This window comes from Dipodomys ordii, unplaced genomic scaffold (genome assembly GCF_000151885.1).
Source record: "Dipodomys ordii isolate 6190 unplaced genomic scaffold, Dord_2.0 Scaffold85, whole genome shotgun sequence".
NCBI lineage: Eukaryota > Metazoa > Chordata > Mammalia > Rodentia > Heteromyidae > Dipodomys > Dipodomys ordii.
This window is the reverse complement of record NW_012267301.1, coordinates 7171202-7196251: the sequence shown is the minus strand read 5'-3', so window position 1 is coordinate 7196251 and position 25050 is coordinate 7171202. Positions and strand designations below refer to the sequence as shown.

Sequence of the window (25050 nt, the reverse complement as noted above, 5' to 3'; positions counted from 1 at the left end):
GTTTGGGATAGCATAATGAAACCACACAAAAAGGTGGCTTCTCTTTAGACTAATTCAGAAATTTAAGGCAACAACAAGAAAGAAGCTGAATATGCTGCAAGACAAAATTATATGGAAAGTAAGCAGAAGTCAATAACTAGGAACACAGTTCAAAACAGAGCTAGGTAAAGGAGAGCCTTCCCAGATATCCTGGTATGCTCCAAAGCCTCTGATCCAAGCAGTGTAGAACTGGTACCCAACAGGCAGGCAGACAGGCACAATCGGAGGATTCCTGGACAGAGATCCAAGTACATGAGCAAAACTGATATTCAGTAAAGGTGACCCTCAAAACACTGCACAATTTTGTGTTAATGGTTCTGAGATAAATGGACAGTCTTTTCACACACAAAAAAAGAGAGATGTAATTAAGTCCATTATTCACACTGTGAATAATAATAAACTTAGATCCAGAGATCTAAGGCAGAAAATAAAAGCCTAGAAGTACTTGGAAAAACTATGTTTAAATTTATCCTACAACCTGGATTAAAAACATTTTAAGACGAAAAAAATCTGTTGCAAGAAAAAAAAGATGATTTAACTATGCAAAAATGTAAGAAGAATCAGGCATGGTAATCCTACACTCTAGTGACTAAGGCAGCCTGGTTTTGAGTTTTAGATAAGCCTGGGATGGAGTCTCAAGAGTAAAAATAAAATAAATTAAGGAGGGGAAATCACCAACCCTTTGTCAGACAGTGAACTAAAGGCACATGTCTGAGATAATCAGAAAAGGTCAGATAAGTTGATGTTAGGCAAAATGAATCCCAAGATAAGGACTCAAGTGGCTCTTCTTTCTTGCTATTGTTTCTAACATATTTATAAGGTGATTTTTTGTTGCTTTGTATGTCCTCCCACACACAGTATAACCCCTGTTTTCACTGTATTTGATGTTAGTATAATTTGGGGAGGGGAAGGAAAAAAACAAATTGTTTAAATAGGGATACAGGTGGATCTATTGCAACAATGAGATGTACAAGACGTTATGTCAAAAAATGAACTTTACAACTTTGGTGGGGGGGGAGTTTGGGGAAATGGGAGGGCAGGGATGGGAAGGGGAAAACAAAGGAGGAGGCAACAATGCTTGATAGGAAATGTATTCATTACCTTGCTCATGTAATACCTTGCTCAGTATTTTCACAATAAAAAATTAATAAAAAATAAAAGAAAAATCTTAAAAAGAAAAACAATTCATAAAAAGAACATGGGCTAGGAACGTGGCTCAGTGTGCTTGTGTTGCATGCATGAGGCCCTGGGTTCAATTCCTCAGCACCACATAAGCAGAAAAAGCTGGAAGTGGTGCTGTGGCTCAAGTGGTAGAATGCTAACCTTGAACTGAAGATCTGAGGGACAGCGCCCAGCCCCAGAGTTCATGACCAAAAAAAAAAAAAAACAATACAATGTCCTAAATCACATAAAATCATTTTTTACTCATCATAAGAGAAATGCAAATAAAATTACACTGATATTCTATTTATTTGCAAGCAAACTGGCCAAAAACATTAAAAGCTTGGTAGCATACTTGGCATAGTTGTGAGTTACTCCTGCTCATTGCTGGTAGAAATGTAAATGTTACAACCCTTATGTTAGGGGAATTTTGCAACCTCTAATAAAATTGTATACGTATTTTCCATTGACTCAGCAATCTCAATTCTAGAAATATACTCTGAAGGTATGACTCCAACAATAAAACACATTTGCATTTTCTTACCCATTGATATTATTTGTAAGTGCAAATATTGAAGACAGGCTAAATGTCTATACATAGGAACTTGTTAGAATGAATTCTGGAGGTCTGTGCTAAGCTAACATAAACTGAGTTCAACAAATATTGATAAGTGGCAGATGCTTTGCCAATGTATTTGTATTTCCAAAGTGTCTATGAGAACATAGTTAATTATGAAGGGCAAGTTGGTCATTGGCAGACCACATGGTCTTGGTTAACACCTTCAACAATGGCATAAGCTCACACCATGTTCCTGAAAGGACATGGTAACACCTTTATAGTAGCATTTCTATAGAAAATTCACCATCTGTAGACTAACAGTCTACAGAGTAAAATGTTAAGGTAAGGGTACGAGAGAAAAATAACCCTGAAAGGGAACAAAGAGACTTGACAGGTATAATCCTGGAAAGTAGCTATAAAACTCAATATGACAGGGGCTGGGAAGGTGGCTCAGTGGTAGAGTGCTTGCCTTGCATGCATGAGGCCCTGGGTTTGATTCCATAGCACCACATAAGCAGAAAAAGCTGGAAGTGGAGCTATAGATCAAGTGGTAGAGCACTAGCCTTGAGCTGAAGAGCTGAGGGACAGCGCCCAAGCCTAGAGTTCAGGCTCTATGCCAGAAAACAAACAAATAAACAAACAAAAACCTCCATGTGGCAACAACTAGCAAAATTTGAATATAATAATAAAATTAAATTCACATTAATTTTCTTGATTCCGTGCTCTTCTTAGGGAACATATTGAAATGACTGTAAGAAAAAGAGTATGATTATAACTCATTTGCAAATGAATCTTTAAAATACAAATTTAAAAAGTAAGAAGAGCCAGGCAACAGTGGCTCATGCCTATAATCCTAGCTACTCAGGAGGCAGAGATTTAGAGGACTGTGGTCTGAAACCAGCTTAGGCAAAAAAGTCCACAAGACTTCATCTCCAAAATTAATCAACAAAAAACCTGGTTGGAGGTATGGCTCAAGTGGTAGAGCAGCAGAGGCCATAAATTCAAGCCCCAGTACCAGCAAAAAGTTGTGTGTGTGTGTGTGTGTGTGTGTGTGTGTGTGTGTGTCCCACAAATGGAATTCTCAATGACCCTTGGAGTTGGTAGAAATATAGCACTATTTCTGACAGGATGGTATGAGAGGAGAAACTAGTATAGCTATTCTGGATAATAAAGCAGCACTATTAGTCAAATTTAATACATGCTCCCAGATGAAAAACTGCACAAGACACCCTGTTTGTTGTTGTTATTTAGGTTTTAGTGCATCTTTTTTTAAATCTTTAAGTAGTTGTACAAAGGGGTTTCAACACAACATGTCCATTTATGAGTACAGAGCATCTTAATCAGTGTCACCCCTTCACCACACCTTCCCTGTCTATCATACCCTCACCCACCCCCTCAAGTTGCCGGTCCCATTTTCCCAGATGGAAATGAAGACTTTATTTAAGATGATTGCACCAGAAGAGACTTTGAACTCAACTGTCCTGAAACAAAAAACAAGATGACTTTTCAGTGCTGTGATAAGCCAATGCAAAGTCCTAGCGAACACCGGAAGGAAGCGGGTCCCTGTGATTAGGTCATCTGGGTCTCCTAATTGTCACTTTTTTCAGTTAGGTGCCCAATCCTCTTGTGGAAACACAGATATGTGGACACCTCTCCTCCAATTATTACATTGTAAAGGAATCACTTCAAAGCCCTTAAAGGTACTTCTGTGTTGTAGATTTACATCTTAGAGATAAAAAGTTAACTATTAGAATTAAGGAGATTGGGGCCAGAGTAGTTGAGTAACCTGGCAAAGATCTGACTTCAATCCCCAGCACCACATACACACACAAAAAAAAAAAGCCATGAGGCAGTGGCTCATATTTGTAATCCCAGGTAGGTAAGAATTGGAGGATTACTGTTAAAGGTTAGCTCATGCAAAAAAAAAAAAATAGCAAGACTCAGTTTCAACAAACATTCCAGGCATGGTGCATACCTGTGAAGCTAGCTGTGTTGCAAGAGGCATAGGTAGGAAATTGTATTCTTAAGGGACAAGACTTTATGCTCTTTGAAAAATAACCAAAGCAAAAGAAATGGGTGGCCTAGAGGTATGGCTCAAGAGATAGAGCACCTGCCTAGCATGTGTGAGACCCTGAGTTCAAACAGCAGTACTGAGTTTTAAAAAAGTGGGCTGAAATAGAATAAAGCATAGGAGAATTCACATGGAAAGAATTCACAATTTCATATTTTCTAAAATAAATAATCTAAAATGAAAAGGGAAACCAGGGGTCTATTGTCAGAAAGACATCTCTCTCTATGAAATTTAGCCAAGCTAAAGGGAATAGTAAGGCTGTCTAGGTCAATACTATTAGGCAATATATTTCTTTGGATGGATCCAGGGGTTGAAAGAGAGACAGAGACAGAGAGATAAATAGATAATAGATGAAGATAACAGATTATGATTATTCATAGGTGATAGACTGAAGACAGATGATACTAGATGATTGATAGATGATAGTATATGGTAGATACATAGATAATAGATAAATAGACAACTACGTATAAGAATTGCACTGAGACATTACATTTGGAACCAGAATCAGTTGGTGTCCACCAATGTGCTCATCTATGGGAGGACAGGAAAATTATGGAGGATACACAAACTACATCATGCAGCAATTGGCCTGTGCCAATCCCTTTGTCCAGTTTTAACAACAGCCTTCCTTTTTCACATAGGCAGCTTTGCACTTTAAGTCCCTGTCATGTATTTAACAACAGCTTAGGGCTTTCCTCTAAGCTGTGGGAATTTGCTCTGCCCACATACATTGTACACCCACTCTTTAGGCTTCTGTGTGGAAGTGACTCCTGTCTCTTCCAGTAACATTTCATTGGTCAAAGTTAATGCTCACAGTCATGTCCAATTTCGAAGAAGGGAAAGGAAGAACGATTCTGCCACATGCCCAAAAGAGAAAGCAAGTCATATTTAATGATCATAACTAATGACTAGCATATTCTCAAAATGCCAAATGCGGGTGGTCTTGACTATCCATGCATGCACAACAATTTATGACAAGGAGTCATTTGCAATATCTTTGAAGCATGAGGTTGCATCACCATATTAACGAAAACCAGGCTACTAGAGGGAGCACAGAAGCTAGTCTTACCAGTGAGTGGGCCAAGAATGCAATTTCATTGTTCTCAGTTGGGCATATGTACTAATACTCATAAATGACATTTCACCAGGGGAAATAACATGCTGTAAAACTGGGGATTCCAAGAATTCTTGGGACATGTCTAGTTTTGAACCTACACAGGATTTTCATTAATCTGTTGATTGTACCCATGAACACTGAGAGTATTGTCATGCTAGCTCCAGTCCTCAGCCAATATGTGGCTCCCAAGCATTAGATCTACAGTGATGAAGCCACAGGCATCTAAGAGACAATAATATCAGTTAGTCAATGACATCAGTCATACATTATAGTGACCTAAGCACTGTGGAACTCCTTGTCACACATTGTTCAAGACGTAAGACATGGGACACGAGACAGAGTACTAGTTGCTACCTTGGTAGCTTTGAAGTTAAAGGACGTAGTCACAAGCACAAGAATATAGAAGCTAGAGAAGGCAAGTGAACAGATTCTCCCTTAGAGACCATGCAGGAACACAGCCTTGCCGTCGTATTCATTTTAGTCTAATAAAGCCTGCTTTAGACCCCAGGCCTCCAGGAAAACAATCAATTCGCATTGTTGGTAGTGATTTAGGCTTAGTTGTTTTGTTTTTGTGCTAGTACAGTGGCTTGAATTCAGGGCCTTGCACTCTGCTCAGTTTTCTTACTTGGTTGGCATTTTTCCACTTGAGCCATACCTCCAGTATGGCACTTCGCTGGTTAATTGGAAATGGAATTCTGTGGATTTTCTGCCTAGACTGACTCTAACCTACAATCTTTGGGACTTCTGCCTTCTGAGTAAGAAAGAATACAGGTGTGAGCCACTGGCACCTGGAGATGGCAGTGATCTGTAAAATCAATAATATGAAACCTACATTAAGGAGGCCGACCCTGGAGAATCATATTTTGAAGCCAGCTAGCAAAAAGATACACTGGATGCATGGCTCAAATGCTAGAGTGAGCAAGCTAAACAAGTAAGAGGCCTTTAATTCAAGTCCTCATATCACCAAAAAGAAAAAGGAAAAAGAGACTAACATATCAGCTTACATGACAGTTAAATAACTAACTACATGTGCAATGAGTATAACATGTTTTGAGTGAGCCTTGGGAAATATGTATGTATGTATGTATGTATGTGTATATGTATATACATATATATATAAACTTTTTAGACCAAACTGTATAAGCAAATGAGTGATGTGTGCTCACCATTAGTAGTAAGAATGCTGTGTTCATCACAACATTGTGTATGAACATGGGGAGTATTCACCAACACAACTAACTTCTCCAGAAAGAGTATCTATTTCAATGGTTAATTGTTATTGATTGGTTAATATATGCCAGCCTGGGCTGATCATTTTTACAACTCTGTAGATACCATTATTGATTTTGTTTTGCTAATAAGAAAACCCGAATTCAGAGTGTCTAAATAAGTTATTCCGTCTCTCACTACGAAGTGGAAAACACTAGGCAACACGAACCGTGGTCTACGTTATCTGAGAGTTTTCTAGATATCCCAGATGCTAATTAACCCCAACATTTCATTTTACAGATGAAAAATGACAGCTAGCCTAATCTATCATTGCTTACTCACTGTAACAGTCAGGATCACCCTAAGAAACAGCATATCACAGTAGAGAATTTAATGAGAATTTAATAGAGCTTTTTCACAAAGATGCATTTCTACATGTACTCAGAAACATCGAGTGAATCAAAGTGCTATACAGAGGAGAGATGAAGTTGCATGACCATAATCTGGCACAGTGTGAAGAGCATAGTCTAAAAGGAGGTATAGAGACATTTGTCTTAGATGCACCAATCATCACATAATGTCACTAAGAAGCATTTCCAGGGATACATGGAGGCCGGAGTAGAGTGTGTGTGTCCACATGAAGACTTCACTCAGCAGCTCATTAGCTGTGTGCTCTTGGATACGCCACTTCCTTCCTTCTGACTCTTCATCTTTAAAGCACCGGCTCCCACCTCCACAGGCTTGCTTTCAGGGACCAACTGAAGGCAACAGGTGCAAACTGCTTAGTAAAAGACACTACAAGGAAATACAGCTACATGTGAAATGAGTGAAACAGAGAATCAACATGAATAACGTAAGGCTAAAACAATCTTTCTCAGGAAGAAAGAGTATTAGTTCATCAGAAGATACTCCATTTTATTAAAAACCTTGCTGACAGTACAGGCTTACCGCCTGGGATCTCTCCTCACTGCTTCTGACCTCTGGGAAATGTAAATCGACCATCATTTTAAAATACAAAAGATGACAAATTAATGTCTAGGCACATGCCTTTGTAATTACAACTTAACACTACAACTGGCTTTTGTTAAAAATGCTTTCATTAAATCCAACTGCTCAATTCCCCCTTGCAATGTATATAATGTTTTGACTGTGGCTCTTCAACAGAGCCACACACGTGTTATAATGATAAAATGCCTAAAGTCAAAGAGCAAGTTGGCCCTCATTTTCTCAATAGAATTGTTCACCAGTGTTCTTTACATTTCATTTGTCATCTTGCTTTATTTATCAAGACAATGAGTCAAGGACTCAAACAGGGTGGTATGCTCTAGAGCATACAACTCCACCCAACATAGCTTCTGATTAATAAAATTACACAAGTACATTGTTTGCATCCATGAAAATAGAACAAGATTCCTGGACATTGTTTCGGGGAGGGACTGATCAGAATATATTGTAATCATGTGTGGAGATACAGCAGCAAAGTCTCTCTCCCTCCCCTTGTATAATAAATGTAAGCTGAGAAAAAGGAAATATTACATAAAATTAGCAACTACACCAGTTGTTGCAGGAAGATATTTTTGCTTTAATGGATGAGCTGGCGTAGCAGAATAACATGCTAAGTGAACTGTGAAAATGATTGTTTTAATTTTACATTTAGCATACTCCTGAGCAAAATATTTGTTAAAACCAATACCAAAAGGAATTAAAGGAAGGGTGACAGCAAGAAGAGCATCTATTTGAAGAGGCAATTCACGAAAGCTATGCAAGAAATCTATGGAGGAAAATAACTTCATAAGATCCAAGAGAAAGAGGACTTTTTTTCGTGATCTATTCTTATCTCCAGTGCCTCCTACTGAGCTGGGCCAAGAGCAAGTTTCTCGAGGTTGTGAATGAGATGAATAAATTTATTCATAGTCAAATAAGTGCAAAATAAAGCCGTAATTTGGTGAAACTATTTGACTAAGAAAGAACTACAATTTCAACTCTATTTTTTAATCATAAAAATCTAATGTTGGCAAGGCAAGAGGAGAAAACTCCAAGTATGGTTCTATTTGGGAAATTCTTTGGATAAGAAAAGAGAGAGAAATGGGAATGGAGAAAGGGTAAGAAAGAAGAAAAGAGGAGAAAAAGGAAAAGAGAAACTAAATTCATCTCTTCCAGTTTCTTCCTTTTCCGGAGGATGTCACTCATTCAAGACAGGCTCAATCACTGCCCTGAAGGAACACAGTCAAGTAGAGGAAACAGGTATTGAGCCAAGTTTTTACAAGGAGCATTGCAGGGTGTTGTGGGAGAGTGTGTAATGAGAGAGCCAGACTCAAAGGCAGGCTGAGAGAACTCCCCAGAAGTAAAGCAAACCTAAGGCTATGAAAATGAATAGATGGTTCTCTGAAAAGATGAATAAAATTGACAAATATCTAACACAACTAAAGAAGACACAAATTACCAATATTATATGTAAAATGAGATAGCACTAAAGTCCCGATAGATATCAATAATAAACACTATGATCAGCCTTATAACTGCAAAGGAAATTAATTTTTTATTTTATTGTAAAGATGCTGTACAGAGGGGTTACAGTTACATGAGTAAGATAATGAGTCCATTTCTTGTGGAGCACTGTTACCCCCTTCTTTGTTATTTTCTCACTATCCCTTCCCTCCCCCACCTCCCTCACAGGAAATTAAATTTATAATTTTCCCCCAAACAGAAATTTCCAAGACTAGATGGTTTTACTAAAGAATTCAAAGGGTATACTGAGGGAAGGAATCTAAAGGCATAAAATACTTAAGTACTATTTATAGAAATGAATACCCATTGCAACAATGAGATGTACAAGTCGTTATGTCGAAAACGAACTTTACAACTTTGGTGCGGTGTGGGGGGAGGATTGGGTGGGGGGAAGGGTGGGGGGAGGATGGGAAGGGATGGGAAGGGGAAACAAAGGAGGAGGCTACAATGCTTGATAAGAAATGGACTCATTATCTTGCCCATGTAATTGTAACCCCTCTGTACAGTATTTTCACAATTAAAAAAAAAGAAATGAATACTAGGAAGCAGAAACATGATTTGGAAGATGGGAAAAGGAGGAAGAAAAGGAATGGAGGGAGAAATGGTGAGTAACTGGAGTCTTTATGTTTAATGTATATTATGTTTAAAAAATGAACTATGTAGGGACAGGAGGCATAAATGAGCAGGAAGGTAGGAAGGAGTGAAATTGATCAAAGGTGTTGTACTCAGAACCTGACTTATGGAATTGTAACCCCTCTGTATAACTCAATAATAACAATAAAAAATCATGTTAAGTGAAGTAAGCCATACCCAAAGAAATATAGGCTCTATGGTTTCCCTAATTTATAATAATTAGTATATGCCTAGGATAGGCCTGGCAAAGAATCATAATAGCTCAACAGCTATATACATATGACCATACAAAATGATGCTAATTAAAATGAACTCCAAACCATGGAAACAACAGGTCTTTTTTTATTTGGGTTGTTGACCTTGTTATCACCAATGTACTGTATCTAGTTCTTTCTTTTTATTTCATTGTTCTTTTTGCATTGGTTTATTCTTGGCAATCCTTGTCTTTGATTCTGGTACCCTCTTTCTTAGATATACATTTATCTGACTTGGGGAAGAGAAGGAGAATAACAAAATGCTGAAAGGACAAAGGACAACTCATTGCAATGATACCCACAAGACTATGTTGGAAATGAACTTAACAACTTCGGAAAGGGGGAGGTAAGGGATAGTGGAAAAACAACAAAGGAGGGAGTAACAATGTGTGACAAGAAATGTACTCATTACCTTGCTCATGTAACTGTAACCCCTCTATACAGTATCTTTACAATAAAAGAAAAAATCATTAAAAATTATCTTAAAGACTTTATATCAATATTACACAATGGCCTCCAAAGACAGCTGAATTCTCACTATAAGCTATTATGTTGTTGTTGTCATTTTTATGAGTATATTTGATTATCTTTAAGTAGTTGTACAAAGAAGTTACCATTCAACAAATCAGTTTATAAATACTGTGCATCACTATCCCCCCCTCATCATTCTTTGCCATCCCTTTCAACCCAACCCCTCCTAAAAATTTTCTTAATTTCATAGATTAGGTATTCAATATTATGACTGCATTCTCCTCCCATTCAATCCTTTCTCTTTTTTGTGGGTCATGGGCTTTAATTCTAGGCCTGAGTGCTATCCCTGAAGTCTTCAGCTCAAGACTAGTGCTCTACCACTTGAGACATAGCATCACTTCCATAATCAATCCTTTCAATGACCCAATAATATAAATGTACATATTATTTCCTCTTCTATGAGAAAAATGAGCCCTAGCAAGCTTCAAATTGCCAGCCAGCATGTGGCATTTCCAGGGTCAATTTTGGTCCTCAGCCTTCATCCTCAGCCTCCTTTAAACATGATAGACTTTGATCTAAGACCATTGTGCTATGAACAGTTGAATCAAGTCCGATGCATGGTGTCGTATCTGTTACAAGGTTTATATTCAAATTTCACTTTGGTGAAAGGAAATTCAGACCTTAGCAAGACAGACTATTTCAACAGACACTGGAGTACTACTCTCTTGGCCAACCTTAGAAAGCTATGTATGTTTTTAAATATAAAGGACGGTTATTTCTGCAGGTAACTGTCGTATATTTCTCATCCAGATGACAGAGAAAAGATATGTGAGAGAATAAACTAGAGAAGAGGTTTGTTGTTGGAAATGGTAAGAGCTTCACGACAGCAGAGCTAACCACACCACTGTAATTACAACTAAGAATCAAAACATTGCTTCATTAATTTTTCCCTTGTGTTTGTAATTTTACCCCTTCAAGACTAATTATACTTCTTCCCATTGAATTTAATAAGCACCCTGGACTAAATACTATAGACTGACTGGCTAGAGAAAATTGGGGGACTAGGTATGTCTGACCTGCCTCCATTTTAAAAACAACAATAAGTTTTGAACACTATATTGGCAATGTTTTCCTGACTAGGAAAATAAAAAGACACATCACTGCCAAATGTTATGAAGAAAAGGAATATATAATAAACGACGCTTCTGTAATTCCTTTCAACTAACACCTTCAACAACTAAGACTTCAACATTAACTTAGTATTCAAAATAATCCATAATGTGGCTAGTGGCAGAGTTACTGGTAATCCAAGTTATTGGATATTTGCTCTATATTGTCTTACATGATGTGGGTAAAGCCATGCTTTGTGTATTACAGACTAGAGACTTCTGGGTTTCCTTGTGATTGAGGATGGCTTTAATCAAGGATCTTGTGTTTCTCGGAAGAGATACTGGACTCAATATCAGGACATTGTTCTATCATTAGAACAGAGTCCTGGAACTTTGGGGGTGTACTTACTGCAAGCATCTGTAAGAGGCCAAAATGACATTCTTCAGCATGGCCATTAGGTCCAAACTCCTATAGTACTTGCTATGTGAATGGAACCATTATGAGCATTTTAGTGTACCTCCAAATTTTTTCTTTTAATTCAACTCGACTACTTTTTTTTGAGGCACTTAGGTAGTTTGAACTCATGCCCTTGTGTTTGTTAAGCAATCACTGCACCATTTGAGCCACATCCCTCACCTTAGCCTTTGGCTCTCCTTTACATCAAGAATCTAATTAAATATTTTTTATTATTATTATAAAGGTGATGTACAGAGGAGTTACCAACTCATCAGTCAGATGAGTACATTTCTTTTTGGACAATGTTACCTCTTCCCTTACTCTCTCCCAGTTTTTCCCTCCCATCTCTCCCTGCAAGTTGTATAGTTCATTTTCAATAGTGTCTAGTGAGTACCATGGTGGTGTATTTGTCCACACACTTCCTCCCTCCATTTCTGTGCCCCTCTTACCCTCCTCTAAAGACAGATAAACAAACAAGACAGAGAAGGACAAAAAAAGAATCTATCCCCCACCAGTATTCCTGAGAATATATTCCAATTTTTTAACTTCACATTTTGCAACATAGTCATTTGTTTTAATGTAAAAAACTTTTTCCCCCCAGAAAGCTTAGTGAAAAATGAGTGGTCCAACACATAGCATATCAACATCCGATGACCCTAGATCTCCAAGGGAACAAATGCCCTGTTCTGAGAATCACAGACCAATCAGAGAAAAAGAGAAAAGCCCACCTGACCCTGCTCTTCTTCAATTCATCTCTGCAAAACACTTCCCTTAAGAGGGCCTAAAAAAGGTGTGAACATGTATTTTCTAGGGGAAAAAATAGTTCTGTTAGCATTTGACAGAACAATTAACACCTAAGGAAGCAAGTTAAGATGATAGCTCTGGGTTCACACTTATGAAGTCTACTCTCCACGCGAGACTAGCTCCAATCAGAGCCCAATGCACAGTGGTTAATTCCAGTTAAAAACTGTAGCCATCACAAGCTACATGTGCCATTTTCTGAAGATCTGATCCCCTGTCACCAATAAATGAGTAGGAAGCAGTATCAAAATTTTCTCTGCTACATCTAAAGGTATTTTCCAGAAAAAGTTTTTTAAAAAGGTCAAAAAAGGAAGACAAACTAATCACTAAACCTCTATGCTACAGTCACATCATCTCTGAAATGTCCTTTGTGGATAGGAATAGGTACTAGGGCTTCCTCCTCATGATGACTGATCAATGAAAATATGGCCTGTCTATGTCCTTTCTCCATTCCTCCTCTATTCCCCTCCCACCACACATTTCCATTACAGGAACTATGATCTGGACCTGTTCATTAAATTCTCTGATATTCTCTCTCTCTCTCTCTCTCTCCCCCCTTCTCTTTCTCTCCTTTTCATTGTAATGTTATTTCATCCTGATAGCAATTTAAGTACTTGATGAAATAAACATGAGATTAAGACCTTCAGGTGACACTAAACTGTAAGCATAATGTTTCATATTTTATATTTCTGCCTGCTCTATTTGTGAAGCTCCTAAGCCTGGATCAGAAGGACCTGTACTGATTGACTGGTTTTAAAAGATGAGACTAATGACCACATAGCCTTAAACAAACCCCCAGAAGTCAGGGGACTTCAGTCTAGAAACATTTTTCCCCCCTAATGTTCACAGTGATATCTGCAGTGGAGAAATTTCAAAGTTCGAGCAACTGAAGAACTCTTGGAAACATCTAAACTCAAAATGGGAACACAAAATCGTATCATCAGAAAGTCAGCAGTTTCTCCTTTGTCCTGAGATCTACAAGTTCATGCTGGCACCAGCACAAGAAAGGTTGGTTCCATCAGCAGCCTAACAGATGGTAGCCAGGAAATGGCTCTATCCTTCTCTTGGAAGGCTGTAGTAGAACTCCATGGAGTATAATTTAACAGGATGGTGGTTACTATTTCCCACCCTGCCACCACTTTCGCAGCATGCCTTTATATAGCTCCAAGAACCACACATACGTCAAAAGGCCTGGCTGTACACTTACTAACTGAGGTTAACTTTGAGATGTTCAGGAATCTGGAGTTAAAAAAACCAGAAGTGGAGCTGTTGCTCAAAGTCTAGAGCACTAGCCTTGAGCAAAAGAGCCCAGTGACCATGCTCAGACCTTGAGTTGAAGCCCCATAATGTAACTCAGCTGTTGGTCTTTCATTAATTTTTTTTTGCTTTGTACTATCATTTTTCATTTAAAATGTTAACCAGTAAATAGTTTGTGAACTTTAAATGAATATTTAAATATATTTTACTAATACAGTAACTCAGAAAAACTATTGGAAGCCAGTGGCTCATGAGCCGGTGGCTCATGCCTGTAATCCTATCTACTCAGGAGGCTGAAATCTAAGGATCAAAATTAAAAGCTAACCCAGGCAGGAAAGTCCACGAGACTCTTACCTGCAATGAACCACCGAAAAAACAGAAGTGGTGCTGTAGCTCCAGTGGTAGAGCACTAGCCTTGAGCTGAAGAGCTGAGGGACAGCGCCCAGTCCCAGAGTTCAAGCCCCAGGACCAACCAAAAAGAAAAAAAAGAAAAACTATTGGAGTCCTACAATAATTATTAAGAATATGAAGGGATCCTGAGAGCAAAATGTTTGTAAATCATTAAAGTACACTTGTATTAAAAAAAAAAAGAATCTGGAGTTATTATGAGACCATGTTTTGCCACATGGGATCACGTTCCAACAAAGGTAACTCATGTTTGTCACTATAACAAAATGAACTACCTATGATGGAGTTGGCTTCTGTTTCTGTTTTTCAGGGATTATTTTTTTCTGTGCCAGTCCTGGGGCTTGAATTCAGTGTGCAAATACTATGCCATAGTTTTTTCACTCAAGGCTAGTGCTCTACTACTACTTGAGCCATAGCTCTACTTCCAGCTTTTATTTTCTGGTTAATTGGAGATAAGAATCTCGAGGACTTTCCTGCTTCTGGCTTTGATCCACAATCCTCTCATCTCAACCTCCTGAGTATCCAGGAATGAAGGAGAGAATCACCAATGCCCAGCCATATATTTTAAATATCCTCAAGTGGTGCCAAAGGATAGCTATGATATGCAAGAAGTACTGCACTTCGCCACGATCTGGTGGCTCACACCTATCATCTAAGCTGCTGAGAAGGTTGAGATGTGAGGGTCCAGGTTTGAAGCCAACCCAGATAGGAAAATTGTGAGATTCTTATCTCCAACTAACTACAAAAAGCTGAAAGTGGAGCTATGTCTTAAGTGGTAGAGCACCAGCCTTGAGTGACAAAGCTATGAGCAAGTGCCCAAGACTGAGTTCAAGCCCAGTACAAAAATAATAAATAAATAGATTTAATCCTGCATTTTAAAATTTCCATAAGTTTCTGTAAGTTAACTTCTATTCTGTAACCCCAATGAACTGGGTTTGTCATTCTTACAGTTTGCCTTAATTTCTCCAAAGCTTATTAAAAGAATTGAGAGCTTATAAAACTCACCCTCAAAACTGAGCATCCCATTACTCAGAAGGCTGAGATTTGAAGATCACAGTTCAAAGCCAGACTGGGAAGGAAAGTCTGTGAGACTCATCTCCAATTAAGCACCAGAAAAGCCACAAGTGGAGCTTTGGCTCAAGTGGTAGAGGACTAACTTTAAGCAAAAACATCTCAAGGACGCCACACAGGAAGCCCCAGGACACACACACACACACACACACACACACACACACACACACACACACACATTTCACCCTCAATAATTAGCTATCATCCTATTACCCCCCCCAGAGATCAAGGAAATGCTGTGCTAAGGTGGTAACCATATTTGTGGGGGAGGGGTGTCCTCAGATCAGCTGTAAGAGTCCAGTCCAAGAATCTGAAGATAAAAGAGACTCCATACCCTACAATCAATGTACACTAGGGAGCTCCGATATGGCTCTCATGCAGGCCTGTTCTATCTTCCGTATCTGAGGCTGAGCCTAGAGAGATGCTGCTTTTGTCTAAGGTATAGCCTATCCCGCACTAACTCACACATTATCATCTACAACTGTGCATCTACTGATGAGCTTTGGGACAGCACATCTACACATTTGTGTGATTGCTCAACTATGCATCCCATGTTGACATATTTTTACCTGCATCCTTTTTTTTTTCTTTTGTTGGTCGTGGAGCTTGAACTCTGGGCCTGGGCGCTGTCTCTCAGCTCTTGAGTTCTAGGCTAGCACTCTGCCACTTGAGCCACAGAGCCTACTTCCTGCTTTTTCTTCTTATGTGGTACTAAGGAATCGAACCTAGGGCCTCATGCATGTGAGGCAAGCACTCTACCACTGAGCTACACTCCAAGTCCAACCTGCATCCTTTAAGTAATTATCATTTGCTTTACCCGAAGCAACTATATCCAATCTCATCATCAATTGGTACCAACTACAGCCATCTATTGGTAGAAAGATGATGCAAGCCTTTTATTGACCCAATGGATTAAGTCAAAACAGAAGACAAAACTCTTTCTCTTGTATATATCAGGTGCTCAATAAATGCTGACTGAACGATTCTATCCTTCAAAGTAAGGTCTTCCATATACACTGGTGCTAGCAAATGTAGAACATCTATGACTTGAACAAGTCATTGTAGCAACAAAGCATAGAAACACACATAAAAGAACACAAATGAAAAAAACAGTGAATCTCAGAAACAAGTAACAAAGTGTAGCAAGAGAATAAGTGACTCCCTTCCTCCTTAGGACCACCTGGCTTCAGGCTACTGTTCGTTCATACTGTACTCTGTTTCTTTTCCCCACTGATCCTTGTCCTTTGCACATGATCTACCTAGGTCACTGATAATAGCACCCCCTCTTATATCTAGGAACTTTATAGGCTCACCTCCGGGCAAGGAGAGAGCTAACAGCATGTGGTTGCTTCAACATTCCCATTTGGCACAACTGGAAAGAGCCAGATCCTTACTTCAAACAGTAAATATATCCTACACTAGGAGAGGTGGTACACCAAGAATGACAATACACACATAAACATCAGTGGTAATGACTCTACTTCAGAACAACTGCTGGATGGAGTTGCGTATGCACACAACTGATCTGTAACTCCAAATTACAATTACACCAAAGGAAAAACACTTGGCCTAAGAATGAAAAAACCTGGCCTAAGAAATTCATGTTTGAATTTTAATGCACTACCTTATAAAACAGAATGTATATATACATACACATAAACATGCATGTTTATACCTATGATGTATACACACATATGTATACACACACATATCCATCTGTAGAGATATATGGATATATAACAGAACTGGGGAAAACAATGGCTTTTCAAATCATGAGAAATGATTCCTAGCCACACCTCCCTTACCTTGACATCACAGGTCTGACAATCTTAGCTGAAGAGGAGGAAGGTAGAGGAAGGTAGTTGAGTCGCTATAATAATGAAGTTCATTCATTTTAAAGTGAGCAAGACCTCACAAAGCCTCGTCAGATGCTGTTTACTGCTACTCAACATATAATGTGTGGTGTCAGGACTTCCAAAGCCCACAGTTAAGTTAGAGGATGGCTCTGAAGGCAATAGGTAAAAGCAGAGAGAAGTGACAACAAACAGCAAGGGGAAAAGAAAACTCAAGGAGAAAGCATATCTGAGGCCCCAGTGGGGGAGCTTTAACAAAGGCAGGTAGGACCTGAAGAAAATAATTCAAAACAAAAATGATGAACTCCCAAAAGATTAGTCTTCAGTAGATTCTGCATATAAGCAAAGAAAATAAGTAAAACCAAACAAGTGAGAGAAACTCCATGTAAATAATTGAAATTTAGCAAAACGGATGTGCAACTTAAAAGAATAATCTTAAATTGGCTGCGCTACATGCCTTACGCTCTCCCAGAAATAGGATATCTATTACATATATATTGCTTCTAAAATATCCAAAGTAATCATATAAAAAGAATACAGAACCTTTCTCATCCACTTATTATTGAAACCATTATAGACCTTCTTGGTAAAAAGCACTTCAATGGTGTTAGGGAGAATTTAAGTCCACTTCTCTGTGCATGGGAACTTGATATTGGGTCCTGAGTGATAGGCCGTATTGATTAGGGGGCTCAACAGATGGCAAAACCAACCAAGGACAGGGGGACCAAAAATACTTCCCTGAAACCAGAGCTCAACACGTGGTCTGTAGAGCAGAACAATCACATCTCCAAGAGAACCTGATGCAAAATGTGGATCTGAAATCCCTCTGAAACTGCACAAATCTCTAGAGGAAAAGTCTACATGTTCCACACTTGGGAAGAGACCACACCTGCCGAAGGATGTCTGCTACAGTCTGAAAACCACACAGGCATCCTCTTGTAGTGCAGGCCCAGCCCCCCCCCCCCAGGTAGGAGGCGAACAGCCAACCAGATGTGTGAATTAACTGCCCCCACCCTTTTTCCTCCTGTGCCTGCTAGAGATGAGTAATGACTGACGTGTCTTGCACCACACAGTAAATACAAAGCTATCTGTAAACTTCTATAATATACATATAATTTTAAAATGCTAACAAGCCTTAATTAGTTCTAAAAAGATCATAAGATTTCTCAACAATACATGAGAAGCATAAAAGCAACAGATGCCGGCAGTTGGGGAAAATACTAAGTAAACATGTGTGAGGCAAGTCCAGAAAATGAGGAAGAAAATGTATCTAAAAGCATCCTTGGAGGAAGGACAGAATTCAGTGTACACCCAGAACACAAAAAGACAAATAGATTAAAACTTGAGATGTTTAGGCCAGTTTTTAACACCCTGAAATCAAAATCAAACATGTTTAGCTGGGCACTGGTGGCTCACGCCTGTAATCCTAGCTAGCTGAGATTGGAGGACCAAACTTCAAAGCCAGCCTGGGTAGGAAAGTCTGTGAGACTCTTATCTCCAATAAACCACCAGAAAACCAGAAGTGGTGCTGTGGCTTAAGTGGTAAAGTGCTGGCCTTGAGCTGAAGAGCTCAGGGACCAGCACCCAGGCCCAGAGTTCAAGCCCAATGACCAACCACAAAAAGAAGAAAAAGAAGAAGAGGAGGAGAAGGAGGAGGAGGAGGAGGAGAAAAAAATCAAGCATGTTTGATTTTAAAGTTGTAAACACTTCTGAATTTATTATGAACATATAAAAATTTAGAGGATTTTTTTTGGGGGGGTGAGTTTCCTGGAAGTTTAAAAATAAAAGAACTATTCTAATCAGCCACGGGCCTCTCTAATCTGAAGCTGAGCAGCTACTGTTCATCTTCAGCCACTGGGGTTTCTGCAGAATGGCCACCAGGTAACTGCATGCATTTGGCAACCCTGGCTTAAAGAATCAAAATATCCATTTTTCTAATTTGGGGAGGGAAGGGAAATAACAAACTGCTGAACTAAGGATACAGGTTGACCCATTGTAACAATGAGATGTACAAGACACTATGTTGAAAATAAACTTTACAACTTTTTTGGGGGGAGGAGGGGAGTTTGGGAGGTGGGAGGGGAGGGATGGTAGGGGAAAAACAAAGGAGGAGGTAACAATGCTTGATAGGAAATGGATTCATTACCTTACTGCTATAACTATAACCCCTCTATACAGTATTCTTACAATAAAAAATATATAAAATAGGAAAAAGAATCAATGTACCAATTCAGCTTCTCTGTGCCTTACCAGACTAGCAAGTAATCCTGCTACAAAGATCCTTTTCTATCTCGGAGGAGGTAGGCAAGAAATCAGATCATGTCTGCAAGTGACCTAGAATTTCACATAGCATTACCCCATCCTCAGATTTCCACTGGAATCACATGGGGGAAATAAAAACCTATGTCCCATCTCCAGGGATTGTTATTTTCCTTGGTCTAGGATGCAGCCTGGCCATCAGGAATGGTATATAGATCCTCAGGTAATCCTAATGGACAGCTAAATTGAACAATCTAGCCTTCATAGGATGTGAGTCATTGACTATGAAGGATTAAAGATTATTTCGTACCCAGATTTCTTGCCTCTCACCTCTTCTGCAATTCAGCTCACCTCTTACTTTGGGAAAAGCTGTTATTCCAAATGCCTGCCAAATGCCATTTACAAACTGGAGAAGATAGTCAAAATATATTCTACTTTCTACCTCTCATTTTTCTTCCAACATAACTGGAGAATAAAAACACTTTAAAAGGGGGGAAGGGGATGTGTGTGGGTGGGAGATGGGAAGGGGAAACAAAGGAGGAGACAACAATGCTTGATAAGAAATGTACTCATTACCTTGCCCATGTAATTGTAACCCCTCTATACGGTATTTTCACACACACACACACACACACACACACACACACACAAAAAGAATAAAAAAAAAACCTTTAAAAATAAAAAAGGAGAAGGGAAATTATCCCGAGACAAAACTCAGGCAGTACAAATAGCTTAAATACACAAAGAGAAGGTGCATAGTAGAAGACATGTATGAAAAGGTGCAATTGCTCTGAAACTTATCAATGTACTAAGCAGGAATTTTTTTAATATTAAAAGAAAAGAGCAAGACCTACTGGTAATGGCCCAATTTTTGCCTTAAGATGAATTCCAGATTATTACTGCTCTTCAAGTTTTCTGTCGGTAACATGCATTTATATTTTAGACTTTCCTCATGGGACATACAAACTGCTATCGCCTAATTTTCACACTCTAATACCACCTTAAATTACAGCTGGAAAGGTAGATATTCAATAGCATTTCATGCAGTAACAGACCTTAAACATTTCCTGGTCTGAACTGACACCATCTAGACCTTAAACATTTCCTGGTCTGAACTGACACCATCTATTGACTAGACTCCCATCATGCATTAGGCAGTATGCTAGATACCTGATCTACAGGATCTTAAATCAGCCCAACAAGTTCCCACAGTCAATTCTATCAGCTCATCTAGCATTTTCTTTTCTATGAGCTTTAGAAAGATTTGTAACTGTCTATGACCACTGAATAGAAGCAATCGGCACTTGGATTCAAACTCACATCTTTGTGTCTAATTCTCAAACTTGTTTGCCTGGAGTTAATCTACTTTGTTTATCATCACAACCCACAGATCTATCTAGATCTATGCCTGCTTATCCCCACCTTGCTTGTATAAATCAGAAAGTTAAACCATTTTCACATCACAGAACAAGTTAGTGGAATCCACAACTACAACCTGTCTTCCTCTCTCTATTCCAAGTTCTTTGGGAGGATGTGTCAATTCACACAGTGTCAATCATTTCTGGGCCACGTGATACATGTCACAGCCCAGAAGTGGCCTACCATGAAGTGAGGCATACAGAACACACAGTTACAGTACAAAGATATAGGAATGGCAGCCGTGCATCACTGATGAATAGAAATCAAAAGTCTTCTGATTTCTGAGATTCTGCAACACTGATACGCATATGGCTAAGTTTCAACACAGACTCGTACATGTCTGTTCATTCCAAGCCCCCGAGGAACCAGGAGCCAAGGCTGAACACTTTAGTTGCTCCAGTATAATCTCATGAAACCCTGAAAACAATGATGCCCATAACATCTGGGCACAAGATCCCTCTGTAACCTTGATCCCGTCTCTGGCTGCCCTGACACGGCCACAGACAATCACAAGACATCCTCAGGAAGCCTAAACATCATGGTATACAGGTTGCCCCTTTATTTGTAAAAATCATAAAAGAGACTGGGTCATTAGAATCCAGGTATACAGTCTCATGTCTGTGAGTGCCACAATGTGAAGCAGGCCCCAGAGGAGTATATCGCTTCATGTCCTGGCAGGCAAAGATCCTCTTTAAGCCGTGAACACTACGTCCTCAAACTTGTATTGCTGTTCCAGTGATGTGTCATGGCTCAGGCGTGAGTCTTTAAAAAAAAAAATTTTTTTTAAGACACAGCTACAGCATCCCTGCAAGAGAAAAGAAAACAAGCTTTATCACCTAATAAACATGTCTTACAAATCAATACTTATTTGCCTCTTTGCTGAGGTAACTCCTGGGAGTCACTTGAATTCTATCACTATGGATAATTCTTGAAGAAATTGCATTCCTACCTCCTAATGATGTTCGAACAGAGAAAGCCCTTATTTTATTAAGTCAACTGCCCAGCAGAGGTGGCTCAGAGAAGTCTAAGATATAGCTAAATCTGAAGTCTTAATCATTTCAACATGATACAACACCACTATGTTATCAAACTCACCAAGCCCTAACTCCCGACTGCCAGCGGCAAGAACTCACAGATGTCAAGGCTATTTGTTTTATTCAAAAATGACAGGAAATCAAAACTCGATGGAATGGATGTGTCAGCAGCAATGCCACAAGCATATTGGTTAGTGAGATTTATGCACCTCCATTTAGCTCATGACAAAAACCACCTTCGGAGCTTTTTAATTGTCTACTTGGACGTACAGAACAGGGTGTTCTATTAAAGCATCTTTAACGCTAGGTACCATATACCACATAGTCACATTCTATGTGAAGTAAATACAATGTGATGTAAAAAATATTACTCTTCCTAGCAGCGTTTGTGTTTCCTTAAAGGACTGGATACAAAATATTTTAGGCACAATGACTCAACTCTGTTACTATAGCTTTGGACACAGGCAATAACACAGCTGTGTTCCAAAAAAGCTTTATTTAAAAAAGTTTAAAATGTCTTTTAAAAATTGAGAAGTGGCCAGGCACTGATGGTTCACACCTAAATCCTAGCTATACAGGAGGCTGAGACTAAAGACCATTGTTCTAAGACAGCCTGAACAGGAAAGTCTATGAGACTCTTACCTCCAATTAACCACCAAAAACCCAGAAGTGGAGCTGTGGCTCAAGTGGCAGAGTGCTAGCTTGGAACACAAAAGCGCAGAAATAACACCCAGGCCCCAGGACTGAGCAAAAAATGTGTGTGTGTATAATTCCAGAGTGGGAATACTGAGTAAATTACAGCCAGCACATGTGTGGTAACACAAAGCCCATGTTTCTATTTCATTCGGATATGCACTAAACTTGATGAGCAATTTTAATGACCACTGTTGCTAGTGTTTTAACTCCTTTACTGTTATTATTTTAGTATTTGTTTATACTGTAAAATAGCTTCATCCAAGCCAATTGCTGGTAATCCGGTAATCTGTATGCCTGTAATCCTAGCTACTCAGGAAGCTGAAGATCACATTCCACAGCCAGCATGAACAGCAATGTCTGTGAAATTCCTATTTCCAATTAACCAGCAAAAAACAGGAACTAGAGATGTGGCTCAAGTGATAGCATACCAGCCTTGAGTGAAAAAAAAAAAACAAACAAGTGAGAGATTGCACACACACACACACACACACACACACACACACACACATACTCCCTCATCCAACTCTTCACAAATCAATGATATTGGAATTGATGATACAGGGAAAATAAACTTTCAGACTACAAACGTTGGACTCATAAAATATGATCTATTGATTTATTTTAAAAGGATAAGTAGTCACCAAAATACTGCTTGATATTAACTTAAGACATTAATTCAGAAGGCAACAAATGTTTTCTTAAAAGACCAGATAGGAAATATGTTAGACACAATGACACTACTCTGCTATATTAGCTTTGGACACAGTCAATACCACAGCTGTGTTCTAGAGGGGAAAAAAAAACTTTACGTATAAAAAGCAGACAAAAAGCTAGATTATCTTATATGCTATGGATTTCTGACTTTTGCCTTTCAACTGTGGAATCTCTCCTATTTTGCCCAGTAGTACTGGGGTTTAGACTCAGTTCTTTGAGCTTGCTAGGCAGGTGCTCAGCCACTTGAGAGACACCTCTAGCCTTTTTCTATTTTTGAGATACAGTCTCTCTTTTTGCCTGAGCCAGCCTGGACCACGAGCCTCCTATTTATACTTCCTGACACAGCTGTAATGACAGACATCAACACCAAACCCAGATGTGTCTGTTGAGATGGCGATCCCCTGAATACTTCTGCCCATCTGGTCACCATCTTCCCGCTGTCAGCTTCCTGAGTACCTAGATCGCAGGCATGAGCCTGCTACCCACCCACCTTTCTTTTAATGTAACCCTTTACCACCCATGAAATCAATAGTTTTCTCACTTACAACTTTTTCCTTTCTTTCCATACAATTGTCTTTAGGTAAATAAAAAGTTCCCTCTAGACAGAAATATTTCGAGCTTCAAAAACGTTGTGAAATAGTCAAGAAAATGGAATGGAGTAGAATAAAGCGACATCACGGCTGTAAGATCAAAACCTCATAATGTTCTATCATATTTGTGGTGATGTTTGCATAACCATATATGAATCATGGAAGTGGCGCTGTGGCTCAAGTGGTAGAGCACTCGCTTTGAGCTGAAGAGCTGAGGAACAGAGCCCAGGCCCAGAGTTCAAGCCCCATGACTAACAAAAACAAAACAAAACAAAAAGCCATATATGAATCACAACTCACCAATTGGTAGTCCATGACATTGACTCTTAAATCACCAATGGACATCATATCACAATGAAGCTGGTCTTCAGAATAGTTAAAACCTCTTTAGAGGAATGCAGATTTATGTGCTAAGAGTATACATTCCCTTTTTTACATATGCTCTTCTAAGAAAACTGGTTATGAATTTGAAGGGTTTGAGCTATGGAAATAAGTCAGAAATTCAGGACTGTGGACATTTATTGTCACTGTCCTCAACGGAAGCCCAGGTCATATTCAGACCTCCATCATTCCATGTATGAGAGAAAAGAATGCTTTTCACCAACAGTGCAAGACCCGGAGTTCACAGCTACATGCTGTACTAAATCACATTATCTTGTTTAGCCTTCCTAACAACAATAAAAACAGTTAATATGTGTGAAGTATACAGAAGATTAATATGAGTCAACATGTTGTTTTCTTTTCCTTTTTCCTTTTTTTTCTTTTTTTTTAGTGTACTGTTTGCAGTGATTTCATTTGTCTTTCATTCTTTTCTCCTGTGGTTTATTCCTGGGTCACTGTTTCTGATTTTGTAAATTTATCGGATTTGAGGAAGGGATGAGTTCTCACAGAAACTATGGGACAAAGGGTGAACCAATGCAACAGTGATACTCACTAGACCCTATGTTGGAAATGAACTTTACAACTTGGAGAGGGGAGGGGAGTCAGGGGGAAGGGAACATAGGAGAAAATGAGGGAGAGGGTAACACTGTTCAAAAAGAAATGTACTCATTACTTTATGTAACTTATGTAACTGGAAGTATGTTCTACTTACTGTGAAAGTGGAACTTATATAATCCCTTTGTACATCACCTTTACAACAAAATAAAATTTAAAAAATAAATAAAAGCAATGAAAGTATCACCTCACCCCAGAAAGAACGGCAAAAACCAAGAACTCTAATAACAACAGATGCTGGAGGGGATGTGGACAGAAAGGAACCTTACTGCATTGTTGGTGGGAATGTAAACTTGTCCAACCACTTTGGAAAGCAGTATGGAGGTTCCTCAAAAGACTTCACATAGAACTCCCCTATGAC

The 25050-nt window shown here is 39.0% G+C and overlaps 1 protein-coding gene across 2 annotated transcripts in view; it reads right to left on the bottom strand.

Annotated features, from left to right (window-relative positions):
- Prelid2 (PRELI domain containing 2) overlaps window positions 1-25050 on the bottom strand; it is a 160241-nt gene that overhangs the window by 64432 nt on the left and 70759 nt on the right. Inside the window, exon 6 of one of the 2 annotated variants that reach the window (XM_013025530.1) lies at window positions 21196-21464. The exons of the other annotated variant lie outside the window; for it this stretch is intronic. The gene's annotated coding sequence lies outside the window, so the exon portion shown is untranslated. Of the gene's footprint in view, window positions 1-21195; window positions 21465-25050 lie in introns of those variants that run through there. 2 annotated transcript variants of the gene reach the window in all.